We start from the raw sequence: 16,942 nt of genomic DNA on the forward strand, positions 1-16,942 counted from the left end.
AACACTCATGCATACACCAGTCTAAACATAATTCAAAAACAAGAGAGTTTTGTCCGAAACAATCTCTCATCTAATGGAGCATTAACAGTATTTCAAGTTTTCTTCATAACAAAAAAAAAAGATTAAACTAAGACATCAAAATAGCCAAATCATTTGTCCTTAGTTTGCAGTTCTTCATCACTTCTTCCTATACATTTTCATCACTTCTTTCTTGGATGCTTGAAACCAGGATTTGGGATAAACTGGAACATCCTCGATGCAGTCCCCTTACTTGCAGCTGCAACAGTTTCTGCTGAGACTCCATAAGTGGTTCCAGGTGGTGGAATAGAAGGGGGTGTGCTAGAATGGATTGTTGCAAGATGATGAGGCCTAATGATAGGTTGCTTGGCCCTTGTACTTGGTGGATTAGATGCTCCATAGTTACGTGCAACTTGACATAATGTATTTGGGACAGTGTTCTGCAAAGATTAAACAAAGTCATGTTAGCATAACTATCGGACTAGCAGCACAATGTGAATACTTAGTAATCCTTTCACTCACAACATTAGTCACAAAATCAGGTGAATTTGTTGCTGCCTGAGTCGGAAGGGGATGCTCAACCACAGTCTAAAACAGAAAAAAATACATACATAAAATAGTCCTTCAGCTATTTTAAAAATTCACAATATAGTCTCCATAGATTTTTAAAATACCCAGTGTAGTCCCTATTGAATATTACTAAATCCTATTTAGTCCCTTCAAGAGATATGCAACAATATGCTTGGTCGTGGTTACTACCTGCACTTGGGGTGCTGACTGAGAGATATGGATCTCTTATGCTGGTTGGGTTGGGGGTTCCAGAATTTACTCCAACTTTTGTTATTCTTTTGTTCGGATTAGTTAGTTTTCTAGTTGTTGCTGCTGGAGGACCTTTACAAGTCTTGAAATTGTGACCAGTCTCTCCGCACTTGCTACACATAACTCGAAATATTTTCGTAACCTTATTGTTATCGGTTCTACTAGCTTCTTTCTCAGATTGATCTTTTCTCCTCCTCTTTACTGGTCGACCTACTGGCCTCTTTAGCTTTGGAGGAATTGGATTCAGGTAATCTGTTTTCTCCCAATACTCCTCAGAGTTAACAGGCTGGATGCAGTGTTGGTATGTCGCTAAAGCTGCTCCAATCTTCAGAAGTGGATGTACATATGTTTCAGGTCTATCACCCCTTCTATCAATTACTTTTTATGGTTGAAACTCTTGTCTTATTTTAAGTTTGTATTTAATAGGGTATAAAAATTTCTTCTTCAAGGAAAAAAACTAATCATCAACTAATTAAGAAATTAGCAGTGAAATTAACTAACCAGCAATTTAACTATAAATCAATTAAAAAATCAGTAGTTTAATCTACTAAGAAATCAACTAACCAACAATTTAACTACATAAAACTAAGAAATCAACTAACCAACAATTTAACAATATAAAACTAAGAAATCAACAGTTTAATCAACTAAGAAATCAACTAACCAGCAATTTAACTAGATAAAACTAAGAAATCAACTAACTAGCAATTTAACTATATAAAACTAAAAAATCAGCAGTTTAATCAACTAAGAAATTAACTAACTAACAATTTAACTAGATAAAACTAAGAAATCAACTAACCAACAATTTAATCAACTAAAAAATCAGCAGCTTAATCAACTAACCAACAATTAACTATATAACTACACAATAAAACTAACAAGCAATTAACTATATAAAACTAACCCTTAACTTACTAAGGCAAAAGCAATTTAATCAGCACAATAAAACTACCTTTTGTTGATCCGAAATAAAATTCCATCCATGAATATATTGATCTCCAAGATCTTCTTGCAACAATGTGAGGAACCATTTCCAGCTTTCTTTAGTTTCGCTATCAACAACAGCAAACGCAATCACATAGAAGTGATTGTTCGCATCCTGACCTATAGCAGATAGAAGTTGTCCCCTAAAGCAGCCCTTCAAGAAGCAACCATCAAGTCCGATTAGTTTTCTACACCCGGCCTTGAACCCCCTTTTACAAGCGTCTAGAGAAATATATAGCTTGTTGAACAATGGAAGGGACTAAGGCATCGGTGTCACATCTAGTATGGCTGAGCTCCCTGGGTTACTCATATGGATCTCACACAAATAATCCCTCAACTTACTGTACTGTGCTCTCTCACTACCGATCACCCGCTCTCTTGCTTCTTTGAGGGCCCTATACACCATCTTTCCATTAATGACAACATTGTAGTCGACTTTGATGTGCTCATAAGCCTTACTTAGAGTAATGTGAGGCTGAGTTCGGAGCTTCTTCTCCAACTTATTAGCTACCCACTTCTTATCAGCCATATTGCTTCCGAATTCTCTGGCACAGGTGTGTTGAGATATATAGGTCTTGATTTGGTAACTCTTCAGCTGATTGTTCCATGCACAATAAATTAGCCATGGACAAAGATTAAGTTTGACAGCACCAGCAGCCTCAGCAGTAACAACTTTCACAGAATTAGTTTCAACGGTCACATTTACAACCTCTTCGTTCACAGCTCCACCTTCCACAGTTCCCACATCATTGCCATCACCTCTCTGAACATTTTTTGCATCATTACTTTTCGGTTCTGCATTATTGTTAGTAGATGCCTCATTGGCCCCCTTTGGCTTTCTTGGCTTTTTTATTCTCTCCATCCCATGCTCACAATCACATCTAACTCTTCTTTGATCATTTTTTATATACCTAATCTTCCTTCCCTCATAAATGACATGATCCTTCAGAGCAGTCTTGAAAGATTCAATTGTGGCAAATTCCATCTCCAACTCAAAATACACCTCTCCAAATCTAGCAGCTTCATTAAATTGAAAAAATTCATACCACTCTCTTTCATCTTCAGAACTATTTAGTGTCAGCAATGACTCTGATTCATACTCAAAGATTGGATCTTCTTCATCCATATTTTCTGCACTTTTTTCATCATCTTCACAAGAATTTGCATCCTTTGATCTTGGAATAGCAGCTCATCTTCCACCAAAATTTGCCCCAAAGGAGGTTGAAGCAGCACCCTTCTGTGCAGTATTTTTTTGGATCCTGAAATTGGCCTTAGCACCAATAGGCCTAGAGAATTTTAGGCCTCCAGCACCAATAGGCCCAGGAGATTTTGGGCCTCTAGCACCAATTAGTCCATTATACTTTGCCTTGGCAGATTTTTTGATATCCACAGTTGGCCTAGAACTTGGCCCACCAGTACATCTATTATCAACCGTTGAAGCCTTCTTTTTTAAACTAACCATCTTTGAGCTCTTCTTTTCTACTACACTCTCTGTTTTTTTGCGAACTTTCCTACTCTGTTTCTTCACAATCACACAGTTTGAGTCACTGCTATCCTCTTCAAATTCTTGGGGAGGTGGTTTGTATGGTTCATCTTCTGTCGTTTCATACCCATCATCACTGGACTCCTCTTCAACATCTGCATCAATATCAAAGTGCATCTCGACATCCTCAACAGGAGTAACCATTATTGGGTGATCAAAATACAAATAAAACTCCTCCGTGTCCTTGTTCTTTAGTTTATTCTCATGCAGCTAATTAATCTCAAGGTCTCCGTTTATAACGTGCAACCCATTCTCTAAGTCGGGTGCCGAAGGATCAAACCAGTACATAGCCTTGTAATCCAAATAACCCAAACATTTGAACAGAGTTTGCAGGTCAAAGAAGGATATCAGATCAATATCCATCTTAGAAAATTTCTCAACTTTTTCCTCAATATATACAAGAACTCCCTTGTTATCCCTCACAAAATGTCCACCATGGTGAAAAACAGAAATCGCAAATTTCTCCATCTACCTATATGAATAGAAGAAACAAACCAAAAAAATGTTCATAGAACATTAGCTCTATTGTCACAATTTTCTTAAAAGAAACAAACCAAAAAATTGTTCATTCAGCAAATTTAGTAACTGTCAAGGAACATGCATGCAAAATCAAAGACACTTTGTACACATAGCATTGTACTCTATACTGTAAGATATATTGCAAAATAATATATCAATTCTAACTACGAGAAACATAATCAAACAGAGTCTCACCTTCTTCAGTGTGAGTCTTCAATAGTGATCACATCCACTTTAGTGCATCTTCCTTGCGAATTGGTACTGATGCATCCACGAGAGACGCCTCGCGAAGGGTAACGGAATACAAAGATGAAATTGAACAACAACCGTGACGATCGTAATGTTGGGAGATGAGGTGGGTCGTAATGAGGCAACGTGGAGAGGGCTCTTTGTAAAAAGTAAAAACAGATAAGAAAGAATAGGATTAGGGTCTTTTTGCAGTGAAAATAGTTGAAAGAGAGGAGAAGAAACGTGACTTTCACTATCCCCTTGCAACGTTACGTTTCTCCAACCCTAAAACGACGTCACTTTGCTTTTTACTATGGGACCAATTTGTCCGTGACAGACACCTGTGCATGTTATTGGCCACGTGTGCGTCTGAACGTGCCAACTCAGCAGTCTCCCTTGATGAGTCATGCCGAAAACTGGACTGAGGACTAATTTGTCCGCCGGAACAAATCTTAGAGGATTAATCTATGTATTAATTTTTTTTTGGGGACTAAAATGTCCGTTTTTAAAATTCTCGGAGACTGATTTAGGTAATTACTCTAACATAAATCTAGCCAACAATAAATTAACAAATATTTTTAATTTGCACTCTATACTAATTAATTATTATTAATTAGTGATTATTAATTATAATTATTTAAAGTTGGTTGATTAAAAATGGTTTATCTCAACTAACATCAACCAGTATCATTCGCTTCTCAACAAATTGCTTGTCATGCTCAATATATATAGATAGATTATTCGGCAACCAGATTCGGATTAATGATCCTTCAAGAAAGAGAATATGTTTATTTGAGAGAAAATTTATAGTGACAAATGCCCAACACATATATAAATGATATTTTCTGTAATCAAGTTGGCCATTATGCTTTAACTGAATTTTGATATGTGTTTGTCCATTCAAGAAAGAAAGAGCAACCTATTATGCTATATCTGATCTATATATATTATTTTGCTGCTAATAATTAAAGAAAATGCATATTAAGCACCGACGAATTATAGACCAAATAACCAGTTTCAACCAAAAAATTATTTGAGAAATTAAAACCTAAAATTTTGAGGTCTATTTGGATGGCTTGATCAAACTAGATTTAATAGGACAAAATCTATTTATATGAGATAGATTTGATAAAATTTTAACCATGTGGAGCTTTTGACATATCATTATTATACAAAATATTGTATTATACAAGAAGCATATAAAATTAAATTATAATAATAAATAAATATGAATAAAAGTTAGTTTTAAATTTTATTAAATATAAGATATTTTTACCTTAGCTTATATAATTTCATGTAAAGTTTATATTAAATGTATGATATTAGTTATTTACTTATATAGTTTTAATTTGAATTTTTTTTAATAAATTCAATATTTACTCATATATAGACTTTTTTAAAATTATTTATATTTTTCCACATTTTATTATTTATCTCATTTATAGTAGGACGGAAACAGGTATATATACACATCTCTTTTATATATAAACGAGATAAATAAAAAAATGTGTTATTTTCTCGTGTATGTTGTATATATTTCATTTCCAGTAACAACGAGATCAGATATTTATAGTATCTCAGTTACTATATAAACAAAATTGTAATGATTAAAATTTTATATCAATATATAAGTAGATCAATTATACAATTATACTACACCATCACCAATTTCTCTCCTCCTTTTCCTCTTCTTCGTACAAATGACCATTAGAGATGGTGTATATCTAAATGCCACAAGGATGGTGAAGACGGGTCTCTTTTGTTTTTACTTAGATTGGTGATGAAACTAGTGGACAAAAGAAGAGTGTACAAATGACCAATTTTTTTTTTTTTTGTTCATTGCTATTTGAACACACAACAACACATCACAATATTATTATTATTATTATTATTATTATTATTATTATTATTATTCAACTGTCTCTATCTCCTTTCGAATCACTGTCTCTACAACGTTATATTTTTTTGTCCACATACAAATTACTATGCAAATACAACCTGATCATTCATAAGAGGAAGGTAGCATTATCATGTGTTAGGTTGTGTATCTAATCCCTTGTGGGATATGCACTATATTAATACTCCATTCTTTTTTCAGGAAAGTGAATTGGACTACTCCCAACAATATCACAACATTCACTCATACTACATATTCACACACTCAATATTAAAATTTTCATCCACGGTTAGCCACAGTCAAGCTTCGAAGAAAAAGTTCATAATCACTAGATTAAGATCTTGCTTGCCAGTTGCCACTATATTAATACTCTAGTTTCTCCAAGAAAGCATAATTGGGCCACATTTGGTTTTGAAGCACTAGTCACACCTTGCGCGTTATTTCAACCTAGTAATAACATGAAAAAATAGTGACTGGAATAAATATTAAAAAAAAGTATAGGTTAATAAAAATATTAAATAATGTGAATAACGAATTATTAAAAAATTATTTAATTTTTTAATTTATTTGTGGGTAATATATATATTAATTATAATCATAAATTATGTTATTTTAAATTAAATGACTTATATAATGGTGATATCATTTATTATTATAAATGCTAAATTAAATAAATCATTATTACTTTTAATTTGGAATTAAATGAGAATAAAACTAGATATTATCTTTTGTTCATTAGATAATTATCTTTTGGATTTTAGATATATTATCTTTTGGACTTTAGATATTATTTTATTTGAACTTTAAGGTTTAATTGGTGTCATACTCAAATATAAATAGTGTTTTCAGGGTTTCGGTCCCTAAGGTAGCGTTTGGTGGAGAGATAGAGACGGAAAAACTGAGACTGAGAGACAGAGACTAAGAGACAGGGATTGAAATAAATCTCAGTATTCTGTTTGGTACAAAATGAGAGACAGGAATTAAAACAAGAATGAAACTCTAATTTAATTTGCACGAAGGATAAAATTGGAATTAATTAATTGAAATGAAAGTATTTTAGGTATAAAATGTTATTAAAGTTTCAGTCTCCATCTCTAAAAATTTCAGTCCCTTGTGTCCCTACTTTTTGGAGGTACTGAAATACTGAAATTTTAGAGACAGAGACAGAAATTTTAGTACCAGTCTCTGAACTAACAAACATAATACTGAGTCTCAGTCTCTCAGTGTCTGTCTCAGTACCTCAAAACAAACGCTACCTAATATACCAAAGCCGCCTTTGTCGCTCTTTCTCTAGAGTCACAATTCAGCCGCCTAGGGATACAGAAGGCTTTGGTTGATGAAGATCGAAAGAACCACAAGTTTGAGACAATCCTTGCATCAATTTCTAATTTCTATGAGTAAAGGTACGCTTCCGCATTATGATATATTTTTGGTGATTTAATATGAATGATCTGAGTTAATAAAATAATTTATTCCAACAAGTGGTATCAGAGCCATCCTTATTTGAATCATTGAGAATATTTATTTTTTGTATTTATTTTACTGAATCGATATATGTATATATATTGAGTATATGCATTTGGCTTACAAATCTCGAATTCTATAAAGTTTGTTTGAATTACATTATTATTACTCACATATTCTTTGTATACATATATATGAACCTGCAAAAGTTTTTTTTTTTTTTTTTTTTTTGTGATAAAATAAGGATTATCATTATCACGTGATGAAATTAGAAACTGTTCAAAATCCTTTTGATTATGTAAATGGGCATACTGTATTTTGACGTTATAGTTTTTGTATGCATAGCTTTTTTAATTCATTGCAAAATATTAGTAATTTCTTTATGTATTATTATTTTTTTTTTTTGGTTAAATTCACTGATGCGCGGTTGTGATTTTGAAATAAATAAATAATAATAATATCAGTATTCAAATTTAATTTGTTGCGTGAAGAATCATAATTAATATATTAAATATATAATATTTTGTATTGTCTTAAATTTAATTATGTGTACTATTAATTTGGTATAAAATTAATAGATTATTCTCTTGGGATATAAAGATTATTATACTCACTAATTTTATAAAGATTTGGTTTTGAAATAAATTGATTGAGTATTATGTTGCCAAAGTAGCCTCTTTTGTGAAAATTGATTTATTCAAAATGTTAGGAATATGGTGATATGTAATTCATGCGAATATTGGTCAGTCCCAATGAAGATCTATATTTGGCCGAATTACATACATATATTGATGGTAAATATATGTTTGGGCAACTAATTAAGAATAAAGTAATGCTTATTATTTATACGGACAATAATCGGCCCAAAGGAAGTTTATTGTTTGGCCAAATAATAAGCATTTCACACTTTTGTTTATTTTCTATTAATTATGCGGTCAATAATCGGCCCAAAGGAAGGTTATTATTTGGCCAATTAATAGAAAATATATGCGGTAATAAATAGGTTGCGAAGTTTAAGTTACCATGTGCGCATTCAGTCGGTCCAAAGAAAGATTTAATGTATGACAGGAATTTTGACAATATTTGATTACTGCAATGAGAGTATCATTTACAGCTAATTTTCTATCCAAAGATTGAAAATTAATGTTGTTCTAGATATCTCAATATGAATTTTTTCCCATTATTTAACTAATGTTTACTGCATGTTCTTTTGTTCTAATCCAAAAACTATGGTTTCAGCTACCAATGTTTCTGCACAAATTAGCAATATTCCTATGCTGAATGATTCAAACTTTAAAGTTTAGAAGGATACCATGGAGATTGTCCTCGGTTATATGGATCTACATATAGCTCTTCGAGAGGAAAAACCCACTTCCACTCTAGAAAATCTCAATGAGGTTAAAATAGAGAAGTGTGAGAGATCCAATCGAATGAGCATTATGCTCATGAAATGCTCAATTCCTGAGGCGTTTCGGGGCTTAACTACTGTGAATAAAGATGCCAAACAGTTCTTGAAAAGATAATGAAAAATTCTTTACTAAGAATGAAAAGGCAGAGGCAAGTAGCCTTTTGAGAAAACTTATCTTCATGAGGTATAAAGGTAAAGGGAATATAAGGGAGTACATTATGGAAATGTCTCATTTTGCTTCAAAATTGAAAGCACTAAAGTTAGAGTTGTCTGAAGATTTACTCGTGCATTTCATTTTGATCTCTCTTCTTGCACACTTTGGGCAATTCAAAGTGAGTTATAACACTCTGAAGGACACTTGGTCCTTAAATGAGCTTATATCTCACTGTGTGTAAGAAGAGAGGCTACAACAAGATAAGACTGAAGGTGCTCACATGACTTCATCTTCTCAGTATAAAAGAAACCGTGATACTACTGCGGATGTGCCTTCTCAACAGAAAAAAGGGTAAGAAACAGGATCAAATTTCAACCTGTTTCTTCTGTAAGAAGGTAGGACACATGAAAAAGGATTGTCCCAAATATGCCACTTAGCGTGTAAAGAAGGGTATAATTATTACTTTCGTTTGTTCGAAGGCTAGTTTAAGTTATGCACCTATTGATACTTAGTGGGTAGATTATGCTGCTACTACTCATGTAAGTGTTACTATGCAGGATTGCTTGTGGAGCCGACCGCCAAGTGATATTGAAAGATACATCTATGTGGCTGACAATAATATAGTTGCAGTCAAAGGTATAGGAACCTTTAGATTATGTTCAATGAGTGGATTTTACTTGGATTTATTAGAGACATTTTATGCACCGTCATTTAGATGGAATTTAGTTTCTGTTTTTTGTTTGGACAAATCAAGTTATTTTTTGTTCATTCGGAGACAATAAAGTCAGTCTCTTTTATAATTCGAATAATATTTGCTCTGGTCATTTGGTGGATAATCTATATAGGCTTGACTTAAATTCCTATAATAATGAAATACTACAAACGGGTACAAAACGAAAACTAAATGAGAATTCGGCATCATTATGGCACAAATGCCTAGGTCACATCTTTAAATAGAGAATTCAAAGGCTCGTGTCGGATGGAATTCTTGGACCCCTAAAATTTGGCAGACTTTGAAGTTTGCATTGAGTGCATAAAGGGAAAAAGGACAAACAAAAGGAAATTAGGTGCCGATAGAGTTAAAAATGTCTTAGCACTGATACATACCGATATATGTGGCCTATTCCCTACTGTCTCTTGGAATGGACAACGGTACTTTATTACGTTCATAGATGATTACTCTCGTTATGGGTATCTATTAATTCATGAAAAGTCCCAAGCCTTGGATGTTTTCAAGTCTTTCAAAGCTGAAGTTGAACTTCAACTTGCAAAGAAAATTAAAGCTGTCAAATATGTTCGTGGTGGTGAATACTACGAAAGATATGACAGTTCAGGTGAGCAACATCGCGGGCCTTTTGCTCTTTTTCTAGAGGAGTATGGTATTGTTCTGCAATACACCATGCCAGGCAAACCTAGCATGAATGGTGTTGCAGAGTAAAGGAACCGAACTCTTAAGGACATGGTGAGAAGTATGCTTAGTCATTCTTCCTTACCTGAATCACTCTGGAGAGAAGCCTTAAAGACCGCAGTGTACATCCTAATAGGGTGCCAAATAAAACACTTAACAAAACCCCATATGAAATTTGGACTGAAAAAAGGCCCAGTATAAAGCATTTGCATATTTGGGGTTGTCCAACTGAGGTGCGACCTTATAGGCTACATGAAAGAAAATTGGACTCAAGGACAATTATTTGCTACTTTGTTGGTTACGCTGAGCGTTCACAAGGGTACAAGTTTTACAATCCTACATAAAGGACTATTTTTTGAAATGGAAAATTTGAGATTTCTTTAGGATGTTGGGGGGGGAGGAAATATTAGGAATATTGCTTTTGATGAGGATTCTGTAACTGACAATGATTAGGTCTTTATGCCTATTATTATTCAAGATACAGTTATAGTACAAGAGCACAATGAGAATCCTACTGTAGATCCAGTTACAGTATAAGAGAACAATGAGAATATTGTTGTTGCTCAAGATACTGCTACAGTACAGAAAAATAATGAGAATCCTCCTCAATCCCAACCCATGCAACAAGCTCAACAACCTCAAGAAGTGTCATTAAGGAGATCCAACAGAAAAAAGGAGAAAATTCATCTATGGTCTCAAACAACCTTTCTGTCAATGGTATCACAAGTTTAATCAAGTCATTACCTCATATGGTTTTGAGGTAAATATTATAGATAAATGTGTATACCACAAGTTCAGTGGGAGTAAATACATATTTTTGGTCTTATATGTTGATGACATTCTACTTGCCAGTAACGATATAGGCTTGTCGCATGAAACTAAGAAATTTCTTTCGAACAAATTTGAAATGAAAGATCTTGGTAATGCCTCTTTTGTATTAGGAATCGAGATATTAAGAGATCTCTCTCAAGGTATTCTTGGATTATCACAAAAGAACTATATCAAAAGGGCTTTAAGTAGATATGTCATGAAAAGTTGTAGACCAATGGACACACTCGTAGTTAAAGGAGACAAGTTTAGTCTCAAGCAATGCCCCCAAAATGATCTTGAGAAGACAGCAATGCATGATAAACCTTATGCATCAGCACTAGAAAATTTAATGTATGCTCAAGTCTGCACACATTCTAATATATCATTTATAGTGGGAGTGTTGGGTAGATACTTGAGCAATCCGGGCATAGATCATTGGATAGCTGTTAAACGCGTAATGCCTTATCTAAAGAGAAAAAAGGATTACATGCTTACTTATCGGAGATCAGAAAATTTGGAGATCATTAGGTACTCTGATTCTGATTTCATCGCATATGGTTGTGAAACTTTGTCATTGAGCTTCGTATAGTAAATGACATTGAAAGGTCATTAAAGATATTTTGTGACAATAAGTCAGTAGTACTATACTCCAATAATAATAAGAGCTTGACAAAATCAAAGCATACAGACATCAAGTTCTTAGTTGTCAAGAATAAAGTTTAAGAAAAACATATTTTCATAGGACATATAGGAACATAATATATGCTAGTAGACTCATTAACCAAGGAATTGGTCCCTAAAGTCTTTCATGAGCACACTGCTCGGATGTGTGTCAATATTTGTGATGCCTTGGTTTAGTGGGAGTTTATTTTATGCTATATGTTCTATGACAGATAATTGAATTATTTTTCTGCAGAATTAAGTTGATGGTTTATTTCATGTTATGTGAAATGTTTATTTTGCAACATTTGTTTTGTGTTTGATCTCAATAAAGTTTTAAAGTTGGACCAGCTGAAAATAGACATGCATGAGATCACTTGGCATGTAATTTCCATATTACTCATCCAAATTTGATCTATGTCGTTAAGTATATTAGGATGGTGATTGTCGTGGTTTAGTCACGACATTAATGTGATAAAAGCTGCGGTGATTTCATATCTAATATATGAGTAGGGGTGTACGCGGATCGGATATGGCCGAAAACTCGATCCGATCTGTACAATCTCCATCGGATCGGATCGGATACAGTATCCGCGTTTTTAAGTGTTGGATTCGATCTGCACATTTGCGGATTAGATCGGATCGGATCGCGGATATATTCGCATGATTAAGCTCTCTTTTTAATTATATTTTTATGTAAAAAATTCAATAAAAATATTTCTTTCACACTGACGCCACAGTAGAAACAGGAATGGCTAATATATCTCTAGCCATACATGACAGAACTCGATACCTCAGAGTCTTTCCTCTCCACCACCTCAGTATATCAAATCCACTAAAATCTTCAGCCACTTCATCTTTCAAATACCTATCCATCTAATTCTTCTTGAGCTCACTTAACTTTATCCTTTGTGTTTGTTTCCACTTGCTCATAGGGTCTTCAATTATAATGCTATCATTGTCACTCGTGTCTAAACTAGGATTTGGTGTAGTATCGGAAGAAAAGCTAGTATCTTGAGTATCTTCAGGGGGCGCGGATTCCATATGCTATATTGCTCAAACAATTTAGCAATAATATCCTTCAATTTTTTGAAGATCCTTGAAGACTTTTTACCTTCACCATACATCTCAGACAAAGTAAACTGAATATATTCCAACTTATAACGGGGATCAAGGAACACAACAACAAGCACTAGATATTTTAGAGATGGTTTATTGACTTTGTCACTTGAAGTCAAAGGAAAAGAAGAGTAACGGTGATCAGAATCATCCCAATACTTATCAAACTTAGTTTTCATAGCTGATGCCATCCCATGCAACACCAAATCATCACTTACAATCCATTTATTTAAAGTGCATAATATCTTACACAATACATGGAAAAAAAGTATTTGAAGTGACATTCAAAGAACTAGAGAATGAAAGAGTTGCATGATAGAAAATTTACAAAAACCGCATGAAAATACAAGCTCTACTCCAATCTTCATCACTAAAAGCCCCTCTTCATCATTAACATATCTCTCAAAATGAGCATCTTCTGTCGCAAGACGCAAAAATGACTTTTCAAACTTTTCAGCCACTTCTAACATCATATAGGTAGAATTCCACCTAGTTGGTACATCAAGAATAATCATTTGACAACTAGTAATGTTTGGCTCAAGTGCGCACCTCCTAAAGGTTGCTAATCTAGATGGAGAGGACTTCACAAATTTACAAGAAGTTCTTATCCTAGCAATAGAAGAGCTTAAATCTTTTAAACCATCGTAAACAATTAAGTTCAAAATATGGGCAGCACATCTCAGATGGACAAATTTCCCACCCAACATAGTACAACAATTCCATTCTCGTATAATTTTAACCAAAGTATTCACAACAACAAAGTTGGCACTAGCATTATCTACAGTTACAGTACAAAGCTTCCGAATACCACAATCTTTCAAGCAATTCTCTAACGCTTTTCCTATGGTAGCACCAGTATGATCAACAATCAAGTTAAAAGACAATATTTTCTTATTCAACGTCCATCCATCATCAATATAATGAGCAGTTACACACATATAGTTCATGTTTTGAACAGATGTCTAAGTGTCAGTAGTTAAGGAAACCATATGATGGTTCAACTCCAAAAAAGACTTAAGTTTGGTCTTTTCCTCTACATACAATTGCATACAATCTCTAGCAACTGTTACACGACTCGGGATTTTAAATTGAGGTTGCATCTCACCACAAAAGTCCCTAAATCCAGTAATTTCTACAAACTTAAATGAGAGTTCATCAATTATTATCATCTTACAAAGTGAAAGCCTACACCGCTCCTGGTTAAAGTCTACTGCCTTCAATGTTGGTGGCTCATCTAAATTAGAATTTGTGAACACAACGATTTTTTGTTTTTTATCAACATGATTATCCGGGTTCTTCGCACAAGTTCCAATGTGTTTTTTTTAGATTAGAGGTGCCATCCCTACGACTATGACATTTTAACCATTTCAAGCAATGTTTACATTGAGCTTTAGTTTCTTCCGCATTTTTTTTAAAGTGATCCCAAACAATAGAAGGAGGCCTGTTAGCCTTTCTTTTACCTAGCTGGCCTGTCTGTGTCTCTGTCCCAGCAGTAGGTGCATCACTTGAGGCTGGATAAGTCACTGATTCCCCTCCCCTTGCTTACTCAGAAGGTGTCGATGCAGCAATATTTGGTGGAGTAAGAATGCTCCCTACCTCAGATCCACTTGTATTGTTTGTAACTGCCTGCTTATCAGCCATTTCAAGTAACACAATCCTACAAGTAACATCTCACATAATTACATAAATCATATAAATATAAAACAGAACAGCAGCATCTCACATAATTCACATAAACAATAACATGAGCAGAATTATTTAAAAAACACAATAACAGTAAGGGTAATTACAACAGGTTACTATTATGTATTGAAAAAACCGAGTCCAAATACAGAATAGAGAAATAGAGCATTTCAATTAATCAGGTTACTCGTGAAAATTACCTGAAGTTCTGAACGCGACGAAGGGGACGAATGGGTGAATGTTGCAGCTGTGGGTGTCTGTTGCAGCTATGCGTGAGATTGTCAGAGATTAGGGGTGAGAGATTGGGGGTTTTCAACCAGAGAATCCAAGCAGCTGCTGCTAGTGTTGCTCTGGTTCTTAAGCATCAAGGTTTTTAAGGCCTCGCGGTCTTCGATTTTGTCTAGAACCAGATTCAAGATTCAACACCATGACAGCCTGCTCAAGGATATGAAAATCGTCATCAACGTTGAGGAGAAAACCGATCAGCGCAGGCAGAAACGCTTCTATTCTCGCAACATACTTGCGGTTTTCCTCAGAATCTCACGCAAAACTAACGATATTGAGTGAACAGCATAATGGGTGAGAGTCTGAGAGATTGGGGGTGAACGGCAGAATGGGTGAGAGAGTCTGAGAGATTGGGGGGTGAATGGGTGAGAAACTAAGTAACTAACATATATATATATATATATATATATATATATATATATATATATATATATATATATATATATATATATATATATTAATTATTTTGTGCAGATCCGCGGATCGGATACGCGGATACAGAGCTGAAATCCGCGATCTGATCCTTAAAAGGTGCGGATCGGATTGTATCCGCAATTATTGGATCGGATGCAGATAATTACCGCGGATCTGCGGATACGATCCGATCCATGAACACTCCTATATATGAGACGAACCAGATTGTTATAATAATAAGGGAAATAGCATTCAGATGCGCGCATAAAGTTTATAAGATGTGATTATATCAAGAAAGAATATATGTATAGCCCAAGTGGGAGATTGTTAGGAAATTATTTAATTTCCTAATTTGTTTGTGCGCAATACATATATTAATTATAATAACAAATTACGCTATTTCAAATTAAATGACTTATATAATGGTGATCTCATTTATTATTATAAATGCTAAATTAAATAAGTCATTATTACTTTTGAATTGGAATTAAATGAGAATAAAATCAGATATTATCTTTTATTCTTTAGATAATTATCTTTTGGAATTTAGATACTATTTTATTTGGGCTTTAGAGTTTAATGGGTGCCATGCTCAAATATAAATAATGCCTTCAGGGTTTCGGTCCCCAATATACCAAAGCCGCCTTTGTCGCTCTTTCCCCATCAGAAGAGTCACAATTCAGTCGCCTATGGATACAGAAGGCTTTGGTTGTGGAAGATTGAAAGAACCACAAGACTGAGACAATCCTTGCATCAATTTCTAATTTCTATGAGTAAAGGTATGCTTCCGAATTATGATATATTTTTGGTGATTCAATATGAATGATCTGGGTTAATAAAATAATTTATTCCAACATGGATATATCGGATGTTCAATTTACTAGGCGTGCGGATGGTTATCTTAATATTAAGATTTAGGTGGGTAATTTGGGGTGTAGTGTGTTTTTACTTTATTGGACCAAATTTAGAGTCCATTATTCATATTGTTCACAAAAGCTATTGTCTACCTAGTAAAGTCCAATACTTAATATCTAAGTGAATAAGTAAAAAATATTGATCAGTGTAATTAGAAGAACATAAAGAGAAGTGTTTAGTTACAAAATTTGGAGTGAAATACATCAATTGAGATGAATCATGAACCATCATCGAACTCACAAGTTAAATCCGTTACCTTTTTTTTGTCTTCAACTGGTTAGTATTATTATTGGTAAAAGAGTTTATTATTTGGGTGAATTACCAATCCGATTCCTATCTATTTTTTCGAATGACAATGCGATCCCTCATAAAAAAAATAATCTACTTTGGCCCTTGTCCCTTACTTCCGTGACACGACGCGGTTTCTGCGGGTGTTTCTCCGTCAACTTCAAACGAAAAACGCTGACCTATCACAATAAAAACGTTGCCGTTTTTCCTGTCCTCTTCTCATACGTTGTCCTCTCATCCATTCATAACTCTACTCATATCCATGGATGAGCACCATGATCCTTCAAAAACTAACAACAATAATCACAATCTGAATCTGAAAA

At 34.1% G+C, this 16,942-nt stretch overlaps 1 pseudogene; it reads right to left on the reverse strand.

Annotated features, from left to right (window-relative positions):
• Positions 1-200: 200 nt before the first annotated feature.
• On the reverse strand, positions 201-3,835 carry LOC148562722 (uncharacterized; annotated as a pseudogene).
• Positions 3,836-16,942: the final 13,107 nt, after the last annotated feature.

This window comes from Arachis ipaensis, chromosome B6 (genome assembly GCF_059453495.1).
Source record: "Arachis ipaensis isolate K30076 ecotype BB chromosome B6, ASM5945349v1, whole genome shotgun sequence".
NCBI lineage: Eukaryota > Viridiplantae > Streptophyta > Magnoliopsida > Fabales > Fabaceae > Arachis > Arachis ipaensis.